At 33.5% G+C, this 23,031-nt stretch overlaps 1 pseudogene; it reads left to right on the forward strand.

Annotated features, from left to right (window-relative positions):
• The first annotated feature begins 726 nt into the window (after nt 1-726).
• LOC130458953 (U1 small nuclear ribonucleoprotein C-like) overlaps nt 727-23,031 on the forward strand; it is a 147,888-nt pseudogene continuing 125,583 nt past the window's right edge.

Genomic DNA, 23,031 nt, shown 5'->3' on the forward strand with positions numbered 1-23,031 from the left:
AAATGATATATCTCAGATAGAATAGACCTCCCCCAGGAACTTATTTTAGGATTGCTGGAGATTTAGAAAACAAATACCAAATAAATTCATAAGCAAGTAGACTTATTGTCATCTGTGCTACCTCTGTCAATTTCCCCCAGTTTTCTTCATTTTCCTATATGATCCCTTGCCATACATCCACATTGGATAATCTTTGAATCAAAAGTAATAGAAAGTGCAAGGGGCTCAAAAAATTCTTGAAGAAGAAAAAAGTACTCCATTGAGAAAGATAGGGAAAAAGGAAATTAGAGAAATTTAGACTGATACTTTCTTTTGAGTTTAAAGATGGTACTATTGGTTCATTTTTTTTGTAGCACAATATATTTAATTATCATTTGTTTTGAATAGTACATTCTCTCCACAATGTGCATTAGAATGAATGAATGGGTAAGGAGAAAATTATTAAGCTCCCACTATGCACCAGGTACTATTCTATGTGTAAGAGGTATAAATTCAAAGGATAGTCCATACCCTTAAGGAGCTTACACTTTAAAAGATGAAACAAAAATACACGAGGAGAGTGATGGCCTAGAAAGGGTGAAGTCATAAGGATGACGATGAGGATAATTGTGTAATTGAATGATGGACTTTTAGAATATTATTTTATAAGAAAGGTAGAAAGAGGAGGGGATATCCATGTATCAAGATGATGGAAAGATAATGCAATTTGTTCTTAGGGCTGACTAGATGTCAGTTGTTCTCATCAATCAGCAAAACTCCAGTGCTCTCTTCAGTAGAACAGATACTAAAATCAGCAAAGCTCCCAGGGAAAAGCTAGAGATCCCATTAGCAAGGTATGAAGAAGTGATGGTAAACCTTTTAGGGATAGAGTGTCAGGCCCCATCCCCAACCCCAGACCAGGCCAAGTGCGGTGCCCATCCCCACCTGTGACCCTGTGCACCTGCCCCTCCTTTTTACCCAACATAGCGGAGGGAGAAAGTGCTCCCAGTGGGCTGCTGGGCAGAGGGGAGAGTGAAGTGAGGAATGTCCTCAGCAAGTATAGAAAGTGGAAGAAGCATGTCAGGAGCACTCTGCTCTGCCACCTGTGAGCACCCACCTTACCCACTGTGTGCTCTCATTATGCTACTTGGCAGAGGGGTGGGTGAAGTAAAAAAAGTCATCAGGCAAAGTGGAGAGGGGGTGAGGAGCAGTTCCACCAGAGTCCCTCTGACTTTCTAGTAACCAAATGGGGTGGGATTGGAGGGAGGCCCCATTGCCACAGAGAGCACTCTGTGTGCCATCTTTTTTATCCATGCCATAGGATTGCCATAACTGTTATAGAGTCAGAAGTTTTAATTCCTATACTTTTAAGGCATTATTTTGCAAAATTGTTGCATATATGTATAATATTCTCCTATTAACCTCAGTGAAGGCAAGACCTATTTATTGCTTCTTACCTATGTACTCCTTCCATCAAGTATATTTTTCTATGTGCAATATATATTTATTAATTGGTAAACTGAATCATTAAATTAAATGTCAACAGACCTAGGAAATAAATGGGACATAAAGAGAAGAAAGGAGACTCTCTGCCTTATTCTTACTATTATTTCTATTATCAACTCTAATGTCTGCCATGTGTATAACAGAGCTCTGATACTTTCAATTTGTTTCATCTTAGACAAATCACTTAGTCATTTTGGGTGGACCTAAGCCTCCCCATTTGTAAAATGCAGAGCTTGAATTAGAGGATCTCTAATATCCACAGCTCCACTCAAATTTATCTCGCCTATTCTCTTTTATCTCCTTTTTTATAATATTTTCCTTAAAGATACTTTATTACCTTCTCCTCTAATAACAGTAATAATGATAACTAGCATTTATATAATGCTATGTTTAAAATATCTCCCCAAAACATGCCTGTCTCTCCTTTGACACTACTACCACCCTCATGTAGGCCCTCATCACCTCACACTTGGACTACTGCACTAACCTGCTGATAAATCCCTGCCTTAAATCTCCACTGTAATCATCCTCCATTCAGTCACCCAAGTGATTTTCCTCAAGTGTAGGTATGACCATGTCACTCCCTATTGGTCAACTCTAATAGTTCCTCATTGTCTCCAGATTCAAATACACAATCTTCTGCTTGTGGTTCAAAACTCTTCATAATATACCTCTCCTACAATACCAACCCTTTGACCCAATACTTTACCACATATTCTTCCATATAGTGACACTAGCTTCATTGCTATTTCACAGCACAATCTGAAATACTATCCTTTCTTATATCCACCTACTTGCTTCCCTGGAATTCTTTTTTTAATTATCTATTTTTTAGTATTACTCCAAGGTTACGTGATTCATGTCCTTTCGCTTCCCTCTTCCCTTCCCCCTCCTGGAGTTGACAATCAATTCTACTGGGTATACATGCATTATCATTCAATATCTATATGTCTTTAAATCTCAACTAAAATCCCATCATCTTTTAGAAGGCCTTTCCTTCCCCTCTGTTGTAGAGCCTTCCTTCTTCTATTTATTCTGTATATAGCTTATTCATATATGTGTGTGTATATATATATATATATAGATAGATAGATAGATAGATAGATAGATATATTATATAGTGGGATCTTTGAGATAAGGGCCCATTTTATTTCTTTTTGAATCCATACAACTTAATGCAGTGCCTGGCACATAGTAGGTTCTATAAGGATTAAACGGTAGGAGCTTGACAAAAGTAATGAAAGCAGTTTAATAAAACACTTAATTTGAGAAGTATAGAAAGAAACTAGAGAAAGAAGAAAGAGAGATTATTATTCTAATATCCTATGACTATACTTAAGTTCCTAATACTAACTAAAATTTCTAAAACCTTACTTCTAACTGTATTCTCAGGACAGGTTCTTCTGCCTGGCACACCAGTTCTAATCTACTCTACTCTGTAAAATATTCACTAACTACTTATCTTTCCAAATAAACATTCACCAATCACAAACTCCCTCATTCAGTTTCTATACCCAACTCTCAGACAGATCTCCTGTTCTCTAGAGATCTAGAGGCAAAAGGCCTCTAACTCCCAAATTTATCTTCCTTAACTTCCTTGTCTTCTAGGTAACAGAATCCTCAACTCTGGCTCATTGGTACCTGCCAGTTCTGTTCCACTTAGAAATATTTCTGCTCTCTTGCCTTTTAAAGAGACAAAGGGAGAGATTGAGAAAATCCCTTTAATATATCCCCCTGTGATCATTTGGGATACTAGTTTCCCCAGTAGATCTTTCAAACAAAACTATCTTAAACTCTATATTAGAAACAGTTCTAAATTAAAAAAACAAACAAACTATTGATTGAGGTATTAATTAGAATGTTATTGAAAAGTACTATCTAATTTTATCCCCATAAAACTCTGATAAACTCTTTTAGAGCAGAAACTCCACTCTTTTTAATCCTTGAGTAATATGAAAACAGGGCAGTCTCTTTCATATGGAAAGGAATCCATTATTTTGTTTTCATTCAAATGAGTCCATTCTGTGGAAGGCAAATAAAATTCTGAAAATTATAAATATATATTGGTATTAAAAAATTGGTGCATTTTTGTTTATAAGACTACTTGAGATTATATGATTATTTCTCTAGCAGAAAAAGATAATATGCAGAAAATGAATCTAGGTAGCTCCTATAATTATTTATAGTCATATAGAATATGGCCATGCTTCAATGGAAAAATTGTCAAGTGTAAGAAGTTCCAAGTAATGATACTTGGAATCCCACTAACTAGCTCTGTGTTTTTGACAGTCACCTTCCTTCTTAAAGTATCAATTTGTTCATTTGTATAATGAGTAAACATATGTCGGTAGCACAGTGAATAGAGTGTTGGGTCTGAAATCAAGAAGATTCATCTTTATGAATTCAAATCTGGTCTCAGACATTTACTAGCCTCATGACTCTGAGCAAATCCTTTAAACCTCTTTGTCTCAGTTTTCTCATCTGTAAGATGATCTGGATAAGGAAATGGCAAACCACTGAAGTATGTTTGCCTAGAAAATGCCCCAAATAAGATCATGAAGAATTGGACATGACTGAAATGACCCAAGAACGACAACCAAACAATAAGTGTATTTGGATAAAGTGATGTAAAATGTGAAGCACTCCTTTAGTTCCACAGTTGTCTGAATTGATTGATGAAATAGATGGCATTGACTTGAATGAGGATAAAAATATTCCTAAAATGTCCTCAATGTAGTGATACATTCAGGCAAATTAGCAATGGGGGATATAACTCAGAGCTGGAGATAGTCAAGAATAAATGCTTAATTTAATGTACAATATATGTTGCAATAAGAAAAATGTACTAGGATTTCCATAAGTTGCTTTGAAGCAATAAATGCAATACACTTGTCATAAGATGATTTATTGTATAGATAAGAGCAAAAAAGCAAATAAGACAAATGAAATGACAAATGAAGTCAAACTTTAGCCAGGTAGGAATGATTCATAAATGTCTTATGTCATTCAGTAATAAACAGATCAACTCACAAGCAAAATCCCTTTTTAAAAATTGTTATATGGGATATATTTTTAAACCATTGGTTATCATTATAATTAGTACCATATTACACCTTTACATAGCTTAATACTTTAGACTTCAAAGTTCCATTGGAGGTCAGAAGAAATGTTTGGTAGCTCCTCCATACTTTGCCCCATGTCTACTGAACTGGAAAAAGTTTCCCTGAAGAAGGAAACATTGACCCTTCAAAAAAACAAAATGCAAATGACAGCTTCATGTGATAGTGAATGTTATGAAAAAAGATGATCCTGTCCCCAAGAAGGCAGATCATATGATATAGGTTATGGATACATTATCATATAATACATACTTCTATGTTCATCATGTGAAATAAGACACAGATCAAATAATGAAATGTTTCATCTTGTATTCAGACTCTGTCTATTCCTTCTACTATAGCAGATATCCTTTATCATGAGTCTTGGAGTTTTCATGGATTCTTGTCTAGTTGATAATAGTTAAAAATTCACAGTAGATTATCATGTATTATTGTTGTTGCTATATACAACATTCTCTTGGTTCTGCTCCCTATACCTTATATCACTTATGTCTTTCCAGATTTTTTTGATGACCATTTTGTTTGTCATTTCTTATGGCACAATAGTATTCCATTAAAAATGTAAACCACAACTTGTTCAGCTATTCCCCAGTTGGTAGAAATCCCTTCAGTTTCTATTTATTTGCCACCCCCAAAGGGCTACTATAAATAATTTTGTACAGTTGGGCTCTTTCCCCATCTTTAATCTGGCAGCAATATTGTTTAGCCAATGGGTATGCATAGTTTGATGGCCCTTTAAGTGTATGTTCCAGATTGTTCTTCAGAATGGATGTATTAGTTCATAGTTACACCAGAAGTGTATTTAGTGATGACCACATTTTCCACATCCTTTCCAACATTCATAATTTTCCTTTTTTTCATGTCATCAGTCTGATATGTGTATGAGTTAATACCTCAGAGTTGTTTTAATTTGCATATCACTAACCAATAGTGATTTGGGGTATTTTTTCATACGGCTAAACATAGTTTTAATTTCTTCATATGAAGAATCCTATTCTTAACTTTTGACCATTTGTCAGATGGGAAATGCTTTATATTCTTATACATTTAATTCAGTTATCTATATAGTTGAGAAATAAACCCTTTGTCAGAAAGACTTCTAATAAAGATTCATTCCCAGTTTATGGTTTGCTTTTTAATTTTAGTAACATTATTTTTATTTCTGCAGAAAATTGAAATTTAATGTAATAAAGTTATCTATTTTATCTTATAATGTTATCTAAGTTTTTTTAACTAAATTCTTCCCTTATTCATACATCTGACAAGTAAACTATGCTGTATTTCCCTAATTTATTAATTTCTAATTTTCTCATTCTTCTTAAAAATAAACCTTTACATTCCATCTTAGAGTCAATATTGTGTATTGGTTCCAAGTCAGAAGAATGGTAAGGGCTAAGCAGTGTGGGTTGAGTGAATTACCCAGGTTCACAAAACATGGAAGTGTCTGAGGGCAGATTTACACCTAGGATCTCCATTCTCTAGACCTGGCTCTCAATCCACTGAGCATCCCAGCTGCCTGTCTAAACTTATTGTTAAATCAAATATTCATTTTGACTTTACCATGGGATTTGGTATGAGAAGTTGGTCTCTGTCTACTGTGAATTCCTGCCATGATTTTTTTTCCAATTTTACAAGAATTTTTTTTCAACAAAGTTCTTCTAAAACTTGGATCTTTATGTTTTTCAAACACTAGCTTAATATGACCATTTACCATTAAATGTTGAGAGTGCCATCCAAAAAAAGCTAGTAAAATGTGTTTTAAGCAAAAATGTGAAGCATATGATGAGCCAGAAAAAGTGTTATATATTTGAATCTATGCCTCTGCTAGAGCAGAAATATAACCATTCGTGATTGCTTCATTTACATTCGATTTCTATTTTCAAAGTCATTCTTTAATATTTTGTAATCAGACATCAAGTAAACTGAAAGGCAGATATATCATTACCAAATTATCTTTCCTTGCCCATAACCACCATTTTTCTCCAATACTCTAAAGTCTCTCATCTTTGATTTTTTTTTTCAATTGATAGTTGGTAGATGTAACCTTGTGTGCTTGGGATGTAAGATTAGTGTGAACTTGGAAGTTAATGAGTTTCAATAAGTTACAAGTCATTTGTGTCTGCACCAAGTCTGGCACCAATGTAGAGCCTAAGAGCCTTGGGGAGTCCCCCACAGTGCCTAAGGAAGGATGAACTGGCCCAGGTTAGAAATGGAGCAGATTGGGACAACTCCAAGAGATTCATGATGAAAAAGGCTCTCTACTGCCATAGAAGTACCTGATAGAATCTAAATTCAGATTGACGCATATCATTCTTCACTTTATCTCATCCATGACTTTTTCTACTAGCTCACCTCTTGCAGGTATTTTCAAATGAGATAATATAAGTAAATATTTTTGAAAAAAACTTAAGTCACTATGTAAATATAGTTTTCACATTTTCATAGAATTTTTAACACAGTTGAATCTGGTGAAGGTTTGTTTTTATAGAAGTTTTATTTCAACATGCTAGTAAGCAGCAGGAGAAGGACTTAGGGATAATAGAGATCAATGGTGAACAATGGAAAGGACCCAAGATGGTACCTTTCTGAGAAATAATAATATTGTAAGAACAAATGGAGGTATTTGAGTCAAGAAATAGATGAGAAAATTTACAATAGGGGACTAAAGAAAAATAGCATGTGTTTAAGAGAAAGATGTGTATCTTTTCACTCAACTATCTGATGAAAGAATTGTTTCAGTTGATAGTGGAGCAAGAGGCAGGAGGTCTTTGAGGAGGTAATTGAATACCAAAAAAAAAAAGAAAAGATGATCTGAAGTTGTATATAAAAACTACTAAATTCTAAAAATATTAAAAGATAAGTTTCATAGGATAGATTGAACTAACATGACAAGTTCATTGTAGGCTGTGAATGAAAATATACCCATTGCAACTAGACAGATAAGTTTTGATGGGATATGGAAATGAAATTATTTCCATAGCTGCTGGTTTTCAATTTTGTAAGAAATACTGAAAAACAATACAACCATAACCATACACATATTTACCTATATCTATAGCTCTATGTATATTATCTACGTTTACAGAAATAATTTTCCCCATCAGTGAAGAAGCAAGCTATGTGTATGCCAATACAGCTATCCAACTCATTTGGAAAGATGGTAGGACTAGTTTGAATTTAGGCAAGTGTCAGATTATTTACCAGTGACAATTAGCAGAGTTTCTATATAACAGTTGTAAATAAAATCATGAGGTATTTACTTAATATCTTTTCTGCACCTAGCAAAGGACTAAACCCAGAGATGAAGGACAAAAAGTAGGCCCAGCCTTCAAAGAATTTGGTTACTGTTACCAGAGACAGTATAATGGAAGTTCTTGAGAATATAATTTATAATTCACTTTTCCTAGTTAACCAAGTTCAGCAATACTTGGAGGCCATTATCATAGATACCTTCATCACCCTTGCCTGCCACCTCCTGAAGACCTGACCCAACACATATTTGAAAAGATATTTTACCATCCTTTCTACTAGATAAGAGCTTAAATTTAATTACAGTAAGCCTAAAATTATAGCTTTTGGGAAAAAGTCACATACTAAATCCTGGTTTATAGATAACCATAAAATTGAAAAAGTTCATACTTAGACCCAACCTAGAACTGACTTTTAATACCAAAAATGACTGGACAGACCACCACAGATTAAGGTAAAAGGAAAATTATTTCTCTCATGGGTTGCTGTCTCTTTAACACTGGTGAACAATGAATTGCTGCTGTTTGTTATGTCCAGGGCTGCAGTAAGTCTGGAGAAAATGTTTTATATTTGTAAATGGCAAAGGTAATTTGGATAGTTAAAGGCAATTCAAAATTAATTGGCATAAGTACCAGGCTATTTTAATATCTCCAAATTACAATATCCAAGAAATAAATATGTCCAGTTCACCTTTGTTCGACTTTCTGCCATATACTCTTGTACATGTTCCAAGACAATAAAAACCAATTATGTTCTTTTTGCTCCTTTTTCTTTTCTTTATGTTTTTGAAGAGCAATTTAGAATATCATTTGAAAACTTTCTTCTTTTTGTGAACTTCAAATGACTTGAAAATTTCCAAAGATTTGGACAAGTATGAGTGTAGGGAAGGATGTAGGAGACTCAATAGGATCTGAAGCAAAGCTTTCCTTTAAAAAATACATATATTCTGAATGAAGTTAAAGAAAAAAAATTGATTCTGGCACATAATTCTTTACCTCCCACCATCAATAGCTACCTCATTCTAATTCTAAATCATACTCCCATTTTTTCTCCTCTTCATTATAGAAATCCAGAGACAGAATTTTAAAACTCGGAGAAAATGTAGGAATTCTGATATCTATGAGTTCCATTTAACATGTCCTCCTCTACTCTCTTTATGCACATCTTAGCCTAAATTGACAGCTACATTTTTTGTAGAAAAATAACACCTTTTCATCATGTCCCTCAAACTAATTTTGAAAGAATTGTCTAACTGCTAATAATATTTGGGGAATCTCTGCTATTTGCAATGCCCTTCAGAACTACCTTGGTGTGATTTAGAGAATTTAGGACAGTTAGGTATAATGGATAGAGTGCCAACCCTAAAGTCATGAGGAACTGAGTTCAAATCCAGCCTCAGACACTTACTGGCTATAAAGCTGAATGGGGGTGGATATGGAAAGGAAGGGAAAAGACACTAGATCCCTCTCAGACTCAGCTTTTTTTATCTAAAAATTGTGTTAATGACAACTATTTCTCAAGGTGGTTGTTAAAAAGTGAATGAGATATTTGTAAAGAGCTTTGTAAATTTTAATGAAAAATATAAAATAATAGCTATTTATTGTTTTTAGTAATGGAAAGATCACTGTTTGAAAGTCAGGAAACCTACATTCCAATCATGAAAAACTTAATGTGTTCATAAAAGGGATCTATTAAACTATTAAACAAACCCTTCAACATTTTATCATGTAAAATATTCAACATTTTCTAGGAAGTTATCTCCAAAGTTTTTCACTCATGCTCCAGGAATCAATGGGAAGAATTGATATAATTCTGATCTGTGCTATGAAGGTCTTTGACTCAATTGATCCACCATAGAATGTGGTCAGTCTCCTTGAGTGGATGGAGTAATAAAAGTAGAGACTCCATGGTCAGGTGGATGCTGTAGAAAGACAGGGAAACAAAAGGTGTTCTTGAATTAAAAGAAACTCTAAAGGGATATTGTTTCAGCAGTGCTAAATGAAGATGTCAGTAGCCATGTTTCTTTTATACTGCCTAGATTAAAAGTACCCTTTTTACTTTTCTGAGAAGAGATTCAATATTTGGGCAGCTAAAATTGCAGAGACTATAAGTTTGGGGGAAAGCCTGAAATGTAGAGAATAAGTATCTATTCATCAAAATATATATGATTGAGGTTGAGTAATAGGGTAGTTCCCCAAATACACTCAGTGATATGATAGTGATTTGAACATACATTCAACATGCTAATTCTTAGTCTACTGTGTAAACTCTAGGGAAAAATTTCATACATGTCATGGACAATCCTTAAGTTTTTTGCTAATATAACAAAATCACACTGTACACAAATACATGTAGAGTATAACATGTCAGCTAATTTAAAAAAAATTTCAAGTTAATAAGAGAACCCTCTATCAGGCATATATAAGGGGAAATAAACCTCTTCTGAAAATGTATTTCTTATTCTTTTAAAGAGAGGAAATAATTCACTCCAAGAAGAATTCCAATTATTTGTATTGAATGCTCATGGGGTATGTAATCTAGAAGATTTTCTTTATTATGGAAAAATGTGTTTTCTGTATGTGCTATGTGAGCCTTATTGCATCTTCTGTATTCTTGTTTTCTCCACTCTTTAAATAGACCATTGCCAGCTTATGCCCAATTTGGTGCATTTTATCAGTTAACCTTTGACATAGTCACACACAAAATTCCTTTCAATGCCTATTAGTTTGTTAAAACACGAATTGTGAAATTCTAGAGGCCATGGTGACTAAATAAATGATAGTGAATCTTTCCATAACTGATATTATTGTTTAAACAATAAACAAATTTGGGAATTTAGAAGGCTATCCAACTTCTCCATATTTTTGGTTCTATCTCTTTTTCTTGCCTTTTATCTATAATCCCAAATGACTCAATGATATTGACTTTTTATACATGAGAGACATAAATGATAATGTGAGATCAAGGTTGGTAGTATAATCTGGAGGAAAGACATGACCTGCCAGTTGGGTGATTTGAATTTTTTTACCTATCTATGATATTAACTAGCCACAGGATCTTAGGCAAACCTTGATCTTCATTATTTCACAATTTCAGGTACAAGATTACACATATGTAAGAGAGTATAAATATAGCTGAAGGACAGAATAATTGTTTGTCTTTAAGCTAAAACCTGTTTGGGGGAGAACTGGAAAAAAGTATCAATTAAGGATTTTAATGTGTGTGATCAAGTAAGTAAGATGGCAATTATACAAAATTATATAAAATAAGTATAATAAAATCCTCTAAAGGCTGTTCTAAGACAACTCTGATGATGCCAGATCCTATAATGATTATTTCCAGACCTGTCCAGTGTCATTTTATAACATGGTAAATTTTATATTTGATTATGTTTATGGATTAAAGAAAAAGCCAATCCCCAAAACATTGTTTCAAATTATGATTATACACATGATTCTCATGATAATTTTTACCTTTTAATCCTTTTTGGATCCCAGGATTTCATGTATGGTAACATTTATGTTTATAATATATATATCTAATATGCATATTATATAATACACACTATATATATATATATGTGTGTGTGTGTGTGTGTGTGTGTGTGTGTGTGTGTGTGTATCATTTATCCTATTGCTTACAACAACACAGGAAGCAATCCATCCATATCTTCCCATCCTTTCCATCTCTTCCCACCAGTTAATTATAGGGGATTATTACATATTTCCTGATATCCTACTGATGTTTTTTAAAAGTTAAAATTAAAATCTCAATAGTATTATATTTTAATAGATTTATTAATGATCATTAGAAATCAAGGAATAAAGAAGAATCAAAATAAAGATGATGTTCCCATGGCTGGTAAGCCATTTTTTAGTCAACCCCACTTACCACCATCAATGCTGATTCTACATCAGAGAGAGGGAGACTCTAAAGCCCACACCCTTTATCCTCTGTCTATAGGAAGCATGGACTGACAGGAAGTCAGTGGGTGCTTAGGATATGTACATCATACATTCCCCCCTGAGACTTGCAGAAGACTAGTCTTTCCAGTGGGTCTTGTAAATATACCATCTTTGAACTTGCAATAATTTGAGAATAAGAGGAAAAGAGAACAAAACCAATAATTGCTAGGCACATTGATAAAAAATCCAGTTAGAGGGCAGTCCCCTTTGGTATAAGAGTATACATTCAAATTAAATATTCAATAAACCTTCAGTTCAATCAACCACACCCAAAGTTCATTCTGGATCTTCTCGATATAGCTTGTCTTCTGTGGAAGCATCTTCATGGTGCCATCTAAGTAGAGTTCATTTTCTGGATTTGGATACGTAGCATTTTCCTTAACCTAAAATTACTCTCAAAAAGAATATAAAATTTGCCATTTAAAATAATAATAATACATTCTCCCCTGAAGAGGATGTTGAAAAACACAGGGATCATTTAGGGATTCATGGCCAAATTATGAGGTATATGAATCAATTGGCAAGAGAAATCAAAAACATCAAAAAAATCCAAATAAAAAAAAGATAATGTCTGGATGAAATATAGACTATCAAAGTCATATGTGTAAAATTTCTAAGTAAAGGAAAAATAAATCCATAACAGGTCCTTGAATCTGGGCCCAATTAAAATAATTTAAACAATTATGCATTTACCCAATCAGTAGCTGGGACTACAGAAAGTTTGCCACAGCACAAAAGACAGAAAAGGGACTAGATTATAGGAGTCAGGTAGGAGACGAATTTGAGATACTTTGTAGAATGTGGGACAAGGAAGACCTGCCTTTCACACATCTTAAAAAGCCACAACCTCAAACCCCAAACAAGTTCAAATCCGCTTGTCTTGGCTTAAAATTTTCATGAATCACATTGGGTTTGTTTGGTCTCTCTGACCTTGTGCTCAACAGGAACTACTGTACAGTTTATCTTTGTGCTTCTTTGGCACTGTGCAATGGCTCTTTTTATATTCTCTTGTCCTGGAATCAGACAGAATCATTAAGCAAACTCTGATGAATCCTTTTTAAACAATCAGTGTAATCATTTTTATAGTCTCAAGCTTTTGGGGCATGCATTGACATTATAGCAAATATATTTTAAACTTATATTACTGCAAAATAAAAAAAAGTGAAAGAAAATTTTCTTAGTGCTGGTGACATGTGCTTCAAATACAAAATGGAGAGAAAAATGAAACTGAAATAGTATATTTCACATGCAAGCAGAAACAATAATAAAAGTTTTTAAAACCAAAAATATATGGCTTACAATCATTGACACTCTGTCATGTAAGGAAATGTAGAATATAAAGGTTTCTCACCAAAAATTAGATCCATTTCCTTTTCAAACCTGACCATGATCCACTATGAGTACAAGCAAATGATTTTCACAAAGTAACAGTTTTTTATAAAGAAAAATAGTAAAACATGTAATGCACATTCAAAAAGTATCAAAGTCCCCAAAATTACAATTGTCCATTTAATGACAATAGCTAACAAACCCACTATCATATTTCATATAAGTTGCTGTATGACCAAAGGGAAAAAAAAAAACAACCCTATGAACTGATGGATATTTCTCACAATTTTTACAAGCATAACAAATCTTTCAACCTTGGCAAGTATACTTTTTTAACAATGTAAAATTTATTTGGGACTAGAACATCACCAAGAAGTCTAGATTATTCTGGTGGAAGTAAATTAAACTGAAGAATTTTGCAAGAGCTCTTTTTGGTTTCCTACATCATAGAAATACCTTGGTAGGAACATTTCTTTGTTTCTCTGCCTTTAATACAACATTGTTTAAAATATAAATATTAAAAAACTCATCCATTCACAAACCACTAAATAATTAAAATTATTTCTGAAGACCCCTTAACATTATAATTAAATTCTTAGCTTACTGAATTCTCTAAAGGTTGTTAGCCAGGTTGAGCCCATCCATCATCTATGTGACAATTAGCAAATGCAAAATGGAAAAATAAAGGCTGTTTATGGGCTTTTATGATATTTTACAATATTTTGTTCAGTAGTCATAAGGGAAAGGTAATAGAATATATCTAATAGTTAAAACACAGTAGATTAAAATGATTCAGTGTAACAGAAGTGTATCAAATACATTTAATATATGAACTTAAAACAACAAAATTAAATCTTAAACAAAACAATCTGCAAAATACAATAAGATACAGAGACTTTCATTTAAAAAATGGAGTCTGAAAAGGCTTAAAATTTCACCTCCAGAAAAAGGAACCTTTAAAGTTCCTTTTTCCAAAATCAGATCCCTATTGTCAGCACTGTGGTATTTCCCATAGTGAGGGAGAACATGGGTTTTAGGAATCTCAAACTGGGCAAGCCCAAAAGGCAAAGGGTTGTAGGGGGATGAATTTCTCTCCTGAATCTCAGGAAAGATAATTGAAAGGATCAAAATGAAAAAAAATCCTAAAGCTGGAGGCTGCTTGAAAAAGGTAATGCAGTGCTCTTTCATAGAATATGCCATGATTGTAATCAATTTCTTGTTTGGAAGAGTCTCTTCCTTCTTCCTTTCCCCCTTGAGGTAGAATGCTAATTTCCCCAGAGGGAATTAGGAGGCTAATCATTGCCTAAGGAAAAAAAAAAACACACTGTTTTTTTTTTGTTTGTTTGTTTATTTTGTTTTGTTTACCATCTGACCTGAGGAGCAACTCCAAGGACTTCTAGATTCTTGGTGGCAGCCATCAGCCCAGCAGAGGTAGCAACAGCAATCAGGGTCATGGTGGAGGATAATTTAGGATCAGAGCTGGAGATCAGGAAGAGGATGTCTGGAAGCCAGGGGCCAGAGCCTGAAGATCAAGAGGAAGCAGTATCAGCAACCCTATATTCAGCAACAAGGAGGAACAAAAGAGGAATGAGGAATGAAGGACTCAAGCAGTTGGAGGAGAGAAGTGTTTTATTTCTTCTTTGCCAAGAGTCCTCCTGATAAAAATAGCTCAGCCAGTAGGGAGAGCAAGCAACTCAGACAAAAAGTAGGAAAAGAAAAACACAGCAGCTCCAGAGAGAGTTGGAGTTTGCAAAAGTAGGTGGGGTGGGCAAAAAGCCTTGGCAGGAGAAATGTGACTTAAAATATTTTATCTAGGCTATCTTAAAAATTTGAGAGGTTTTTCTTTGACTAGTGGCTGCCATCAATGTAAAAGTTAAAATTAGATATCAATAATACTATTATATTTTAAGAGATTTATTAATGATCATTAGAAATCAAGGAAAAAAGAAGATACAAAATAAAGATCATGTGCCTATGACTGTTTAGCAATTTTTAGTCAACCCCACTCACCATCATCAATGCTGATTCTACATCAGAGAGAGGGAGACTCCAAAGCCCAAACCCTTTATCCTCTGTCTATAGAAAGTATGTAATGACACAAAGTCAGTGGGCTTTTGGGATATGTAGTTCTTTTTTAGTGTAACAGATTTTCAATCATACAGTCTCAAGGAGATCAGTGAAGCATAAGGGTTGTGCACTGGATAGCTGTCATTCATCCTATAGGACTGACTCAACATCTTTTCTTTTATTCCTGAATCAAATCTGGCTAAACTTTTGTCAACAAAAGAATGGAAATAACAATAGAACCTATCCCTCAGGATGTTGTAAGAATCAAATAAAATAACATTAATAAAGCACATAGCACAGGGTCCAACATAGTAGGAACTTAATAAATGTTTTTTTTTCTCTTCTCCATCTCCCTCTCTCCATCACTGTGTTGAATTGTTGTCATATTCCGCAATTCACTACCACTCAATATTATTATTAAAAAAATATGTAAAATCATAAGCTTTTAGTTCTGGGAGAAGTTTTGTATTATTAAAGTAATTATGTGGTTTCTTCAAGTAAATTCAACCTATTTTTATTTTTGTTTAACTCTATGTCATGAGACCAGTTCATTTCTATCCAATTATTGTGGTTCTCTCTGTTTCTCTCTGTTTCTCAGTCTCTGTCTCTGTCTATATCTCTGTCTCTGTTTCTCTGCCTTTTGCCCAGTTTTGGAGAGGTTGCTTTACTTATGAAGGTTCACGGACTAGCACTTAGGGCTGGAATGGTGGTATCAGTGAGAACATTCATGGAGTTTTGAAACCCTGTATATGAGAAATACTTCATAAAATTAAAAAAAAATAACATTTAGAAGATGAATCAGTCTTGCATAATTGCCCTGTTTTGTTTTGCATTATCTCTATTGGAAGCTAATATTTCAAGTGATGACCCCAATATTCTATTCTTATCTTTGTGTTCCAAAACTTATTTTATACTATTATAGAAATCATGCTGATCTTTCATCTTAAACTTAGTTTTTTAAATATTGGGATACTAATTTACAATATGTCCAAGGATACATAAACTACTATATTGGGATTTTTAGTTTAAAAAATATATATGTATATATGATTTTATTTTATATATTGTCTATTACTCCAAGATCACAAGTTCTATATCTCTGATAAAATCCACACATGACAGGAAAAGATACAATGGCCTCTCAGCATTTTATCACTTTCCCTTTGATAGAAAACCCTGCTTTATAAAAGAAACATCAGAAAAATGAAGGAAAGCATTCAATTTATTATTTCATCATTGGGTATAACAAAGATAATTTAACATTCTTTATTTTCAGTTCTCTTTATAAATGCAGCCCAAGTGCCAGAAGTTAAAGATTAACTATACTAATTGAAATGCAAAGAAACAAATATATAATATAATTATCCAGTTTAAAGTTTAAAAAATTTTGAAGATATTTCTATGTGAAAAATCTGTTCAGACATTTCTTAACACATGTCATATTATAGAGAGAAATGAGCACCAATTTTTCTTGTGTTGCAAGTACCCAACAAAATATGGTTTTCCATTGCGAATTTGTAACTAGGCCCCATATTTTTAACATTGCCATTTTTCTTTTGATTACTGTATTCCATTATGAATCACTTTTGTTGGGAGATGGAGGAGATCAGAAGAAATTTTCTATTGAAAAATATAAATCTAGGTACCTGGAATATGCTGCATTCTGAATACAATAAAAATAATAAACAATAATCCATCTATGCCAATTTGAAATATCATCAACTGTTTGGAGCAGAAATATTGAGGCCTTGGGAGATATCTGTAAAGTCATTATAGCAGAACATCCAAAAATGGTATGCTTCTAAACCAATAAAACCTTTCAGTCTAAGCAAACAATAATTGACAGCAACACATATTGAATTATCTATAAAATACTCTATTTTTGTCTTATGGGATAGCAGAAGAGATATAATAGGCTATGAAGTTGTTAGAAAGTACTCTCATATTGCACAAATCAAGGCTTCTAATTAGAATTGTCAATTACTGATTGATTATCACCATAAGGCATAACGGTTACCGCAGTCTCACAATTGCATTATCATAAGGGTACAAAATGCAGCATTCAGCTCTCAATTGTCAGCAAGATTTCACTGAATGAAGGTCTCTCCTACCACTACAGTCTGTTCAAAGACCCTTCTGAGGAGAAAGATGGCATATTAAATTCCAGGAGATTGCTTTTCAAAAGAAAAGATATACTATAAGAAATTATCTATTTTAATTGAAGAAGGAAAGCACATGGTTCCCAGAAACCCAGTCTACAAAACTTTGGGAAATTTTGTTTTATTGTTTCTTAACAAATTGCACTAAATGTATTACTTCTATTTTTTTGTTTGTTTTCTTTGCACATCAACATTTTTATCACACACACACAAATGCACATGCATATTTCTGTCTGTTTCATAGGTGAAATTCTTCATGTAGAACATCATACTCCATTAAAAATGATCATTTCATTTAATAACTCCTAAATTATAAAACTTAGATCATATATAGGATGTTAATTATCCATAATGTGAAAAATATATGCATGACATATAAATGAAATTTCTTTGAAGCTCTTGTTTTCATCTTTCTCAAAAAATTCATCTGAACTTTTCCTTCAAATGTCTTAACCACAAAATTTTAGCAACTGTTTGTTTATTCGAGCTATTATCCCTTGGTTTAAATCCTTAAAACATGCCTTCCTTTTTATTGACAATCTAGTAATGACCAAAGTTAAACTTTATATATTTGTATTTTTCAATAAAGAATAAATTTAATGCCAATTCTAAGGTTTGTTTTCCAAAAATTCAGGTTCATTCCTCCAACCACCTTTTTTATATTGTTAAGTTTCTTAGCAATCACTTCAGTAGATAAAGAGAACTTGGTTTAGATACTCAAGGGACAGTACACTAATGGCCATCATAGTTACTGGGTCTTTGAGAGAAGAGCTTTTTTATCTCTTGGTTAGAGTACAAACCAGCAAATCAGAACCTTTCATTTCTCCACTTGGAGAAATCGGGGGCAACTAACACATTTATTTCTTTGTTTTCAGGGGCTTTTTAAAAAACTATCTATGAACAGTGGATAATACATGTCAACTGAATAGCACATGGGAATAATGTAAAGATTAGTGAAATAGAATGTGTGAAGTAGTCTTTGACACCAGGATATAAACAGTATTAGGAATAGTTTTCAGAAATCATTAGAAGTAAAAACATTTGCACATGACTCAACTATATTTGCTATTGTCTATCGTTCCCATTCCTAGTAATCTCCTGGGGTCAGGAGAGGAATTGCCATCAAAAAATGCAATTTTCCATTCAAGTACATTATTCTCTTACCTAAGAATTTAATATGTTTCCTAGATGCCTATTAGGTAAAGTTCAAGGTTTTCATCCTGATATAAAAAAAACCTGGGTTAATTTACTTGGCTTGACCTTCTCATCTTTATCTTCTCCTATTCTTACCAGTATAATGAACTCTCTTTTAGGTACTATCAAGCTGTGAAAATGTCTAATACAGTCCTCAAGATAAACTGAATATCTGTTGTCCAGGCGAGATAATTTCACCAGGTTGGTAATAGGTTGATTATTTTTTTAAACTACAGCAACCTTTAAAGATCATCTATTGACTTGTAGAGAGATTGTGTTAAGCATTGGTGGAGGGAGTGACAACAATGACTGTATAATACAGATCCTTGAAAGTGAAATCTTCTACATGAATTGCCAGTATCTTTGTCATTTCATGCACAGGACTCACTCATTCATGGTTCCCTGCATTTGAGTATACTATGATTATCTTTCTAATTTTATCTATTATTATTCAAACTTCTATGTTTCCTTTGAAGCTCCAAGTTCCTTCTCTCTCATGAATATTCCCAGTGAACCTAGATCACATTTTTGTTTTAAATAAATAATATTTATTGATGCTTTTTTGCTTTTATATCACCAATGCTTATAAATCTACATTACTTCCCACACATCCTATATGCCTTAGTTACCTGGAACTGAGCCATTCCAAAAAGAAAGAAAAGTACTTGAGTAAAATTAATGTCTACTTTTCTAGGTATTTCTTTCATTTCTTTCCTTAGGATGTGTATTATGGAATCACTGAGTCAAAGGTCAAGAAAAATTTACTATTGTTTCTTATGCATCTCTGTCTTATTGTGCAGAACAGTTGGAAAAATCCTCAGTTCCACCAATAGTTCTTTTCCCCCCTTTTTTTGGATGGGGAGACATGGATTTCTTCAGGGATCTTTAATATTGTCCTTAGAAGTCTTACCTTTACCACTAGAATGTAATGACTTTGAAGGCAGGAACCAAACCTCCTCCTTTTCTATTTTCAATAGTAAGTAGTATAGGATTGGGCTGCCCATAGCCCAGAATACCCATTCTTTTCCCAGTATTGCAGAATGGAAAAGAAATCCAAGGAGTTGGACTTCACACATGAAACTTTAGTTGTACTGATTCAATTCTGGAAATGATCAAAGAATCCAAATCTTCCAAAGCAGGCTTAAAAAATGGATTTCGGCTAGGTTTCATAGATCAATTCCAGTCTAATCTATGGTAAAACTTTTTGGTTAACAACAGAGCTAAAACTATACTTTTTATCCTCTATATTTCTGATAAATTACTATTTTTAACCAAAGATTTGGCTATATCACACCCTGGCTTAAGAAGCTTCAATGTCACCCTATTGATTGTGGGATAAAATACAAACATCTCATTTTAGTTTTTGAAGTTTTTCAATATGAACATTAGTCTATCTTTTTAGGCTTATTGTAATACCATCACTCTTCCTATATTCCATGTACCATGCAAAATGCTTCATTTATAATTCTCTATGTATGACATTCTATCTCCCATTTCTTTGCCTTTCCACTGGCTGCCCCCCTTACCTGGAATTTAATCCTTTCTCAGACATCTTCAGATGCCCAACTTTCTTTAAGTTCAGGTAAAATTACACATGTCTCTAAGAGGCCTTTCCTTATACTCTCAGTCCTTAATTCCTATGTAAACATCAAGCAATTACTTCATATTTAGTATATGAGAATTAAATATATGGGAGATCCCCAACCCAGTCCAATTCTAGAAGGCTCACCACAATAAGTAAGCATTGCAGAATCATGTGTCTTAATTTACCAACATGTCAGGCAAGATTCCTGAACAACAGCAGTCAGGAGATATGACATATGGGGACCCAGGTGAAACCTTGGCCAATTGGAAGATCTTAGGGGAAGGTTTAGACTGAGCTTGAATTGCCAGCATATGAAGCTGACTCTCTTCTCTCTCTCTCTCTCTGTCTCTCTCTGTCTCTCTCTGTCTCTCTCTCTCTCTCTCTCTCTCTCTCTCTCTCTCTCTCTCTCTCTCTCTCTCTCTCTCTCTCTCTCTCCCTCTCCCATTTTTGGTGCTTGTGAAAAACCTCTCTCTCAGCCCTCCCAGTGCTTATCTATGTAAGTTATCTCTAGCAAGTGGACTATGCTGGGATGAGAATAGAGGAAACATGTGTCTTGGACTATAGTCCCTTTGTGAACTCAATTTCCTCCTTGGCTAGTCTTAATTTGTCTGACTTGATCATATGGGAAATTGGGCTCCATGGAGAGCCCAATGGAGATTCTAGGGCCAGATAGAACTGAAGTAACTGTGCTGGAAACTTTATGTCTTTCTTTCTTTTTACTAATACGTACATTTATATTTAATATGAAGTCTATGAAATTAATGTTTATTTATAAGAAGTATATATATGTATATATATATATTATATATATATATAATGGGGCTAATGTATAATCTCTAGGAAAGATTAGTGGGTCATAAACCTTGTCAAAGAGATACTGAGTGCTCAGGAAATGAGTTGAAATCAGAAGAAACCAAATGAGATGTTGGGAGGTCAAGCTAAATTTTGCTCAGGTTCTCATGTCTTAGTCCTTCTATCATAACACTTTTATAGGCAGTACCCCAGAGAAAGACTTCTGGTCTGAATTCCATCAATCTTTCCCAAGAAACTCCAACATTTCTTCCATTTGGGTTTCATTTAAAGTGCTAGAAAGCTGATCAAAAGACATAAACATATGGAATCACAGACGATTCCTGGGAGAAGAAAATTTCTGCTGTCCAATAATGCTAGTGCTACTACTGCTTATGCTATGACTTATGACATTTCCTACTATGACTGTGACCAGCCAGAGTTGGCATATGGACCTTGGTTGAATATGCATGTTTCCAGTAAATATAGTAGGAAATGCCACTATCCATGCAAGTTTCAAAATGCTGATGATGGCTAATTATCACAGAGCTTAGCATGTCACCTGGCACATAATAGATTCTTCATACATACTTATTTATTGATTGACTCAAACAGGAGTAACAAGAACAACAATAACAAATCCTAAAACTTGGTAGAGTGCTTCCCCAGTCCCAGAGAAACAAAACCTATCTATACTATCAAGTTCAAAGTAGAGAAATATGTTTAGAAAATGGTCAAACAATAACAAGAAGAAAACACTTGATCACAAAAAGCTAATATGGTTGCAGGGCACACTAAGACATAAACCTAGAAGAAATCAAAATTGTGAAAACAGCTATAATCAAAACCTGAAAGGAAAATGCTAATTAGACCCAAGACCAACAAAAATTCCTAGGAGAATTAAAAAAAAGAGATAAAAGTAGTAGTGGGGAAAATTAGGAAAGGAAAAAAGAGTGATGCAAAAAAATATGCAAACAATAGACAGCTTGATTAAAGAGGCATTAAAACATGAAGAAAACTATACAGACACATACACACATGTACACACACAATGCAGAATTGGACTAAAGGAAAAAAGTACAAAATCTCTGTGATGAAAATAATTCATTAAAAACTAGAATTGGCTAATTCAAAACTAACTACCTGATGAGATAATGAAAAAAGCAGCAAAATAAATAAATAATAAAACAATTTAAATAAGGCCAAATAATTTTAAAAAGAAGAAAATATGAAACATCTGATTGGAAAAACAAAGTGGCCTGGGAAACAGAGTGACAAAAGATAACTTAAGAATTAATGTAATGCCTGAGAGCAATGATAAAGAAAAAGAGCCTGCATATTACATTTCAAGAAATTATCAAGGAAAACTATTCTGAAACTTTCACTCCAGTAGGTAAAATAGAAATAGAATGAACCTACTAATCACCTCCTGAAACAAGTGCAAAATCCAGGAATATTAGAGGCAAATTATCGCGATCCCAGGTCAAGGAGAAAAATATCACAAGTAGCCAGAATTTAAATGCCATAGAGTCACAGTCATTATCATATAATATCTAGGAGCTTCCAAGTTAAAGTGGAAGAAGGATTGGAATTCGATAATCCAAAGGGCAAGGGATCTAGGATTGCATCCAAGAATAACCTACCCAGTGAAGCTGAGCATAAAACTTCAAAGGAAAAAAGAACTTTTAATAAAATAGAGGAATCTCAAACATTTCTGATGAAAAAAACCAAGATTGAATAGAAAATCTGAGTTTCAAATACAATGTTCTAGTGAAGTATAAGATAAATATGAAAGATAAACCATAAGTAACTTAACAATATTAAAGTGTTTATATTTCTTTATAAGTTTTTAATACATGTAACTTCTAAGAACATTATTATTATTATTATTAAGACAATTAGAAGAAGAGTAAAAATATAGGAAATGGGTATGAGTCAATAATAATATAGGGATGAGAAAGAGGGATCAGATTGTCAGAACTGGTTGGAGGGGATTATATGTATGTGTGTATATATGTATATACATATATTCAAATTAGTATATGTGTATACACACATACACACTCATTTGGGTATAGAAAGCTATCTTA

The sequence above is a fragment of the Monodelphis domestica genome, chromosome 4 (genome assembly GCF_027887165.1).
Source record: "Monodelphis domestica isolate mMonDom1 chromosome 4, mMonDom1.pri, whole genome shotgun sequence".
Taxonomy (NCBI): domain Eukaryota; kingdom Metazoa; phylum Chordata; class Mammalia; order Didelphimorphia; family Didelphidae; genus Monodelphis; species Monodelphis domestica.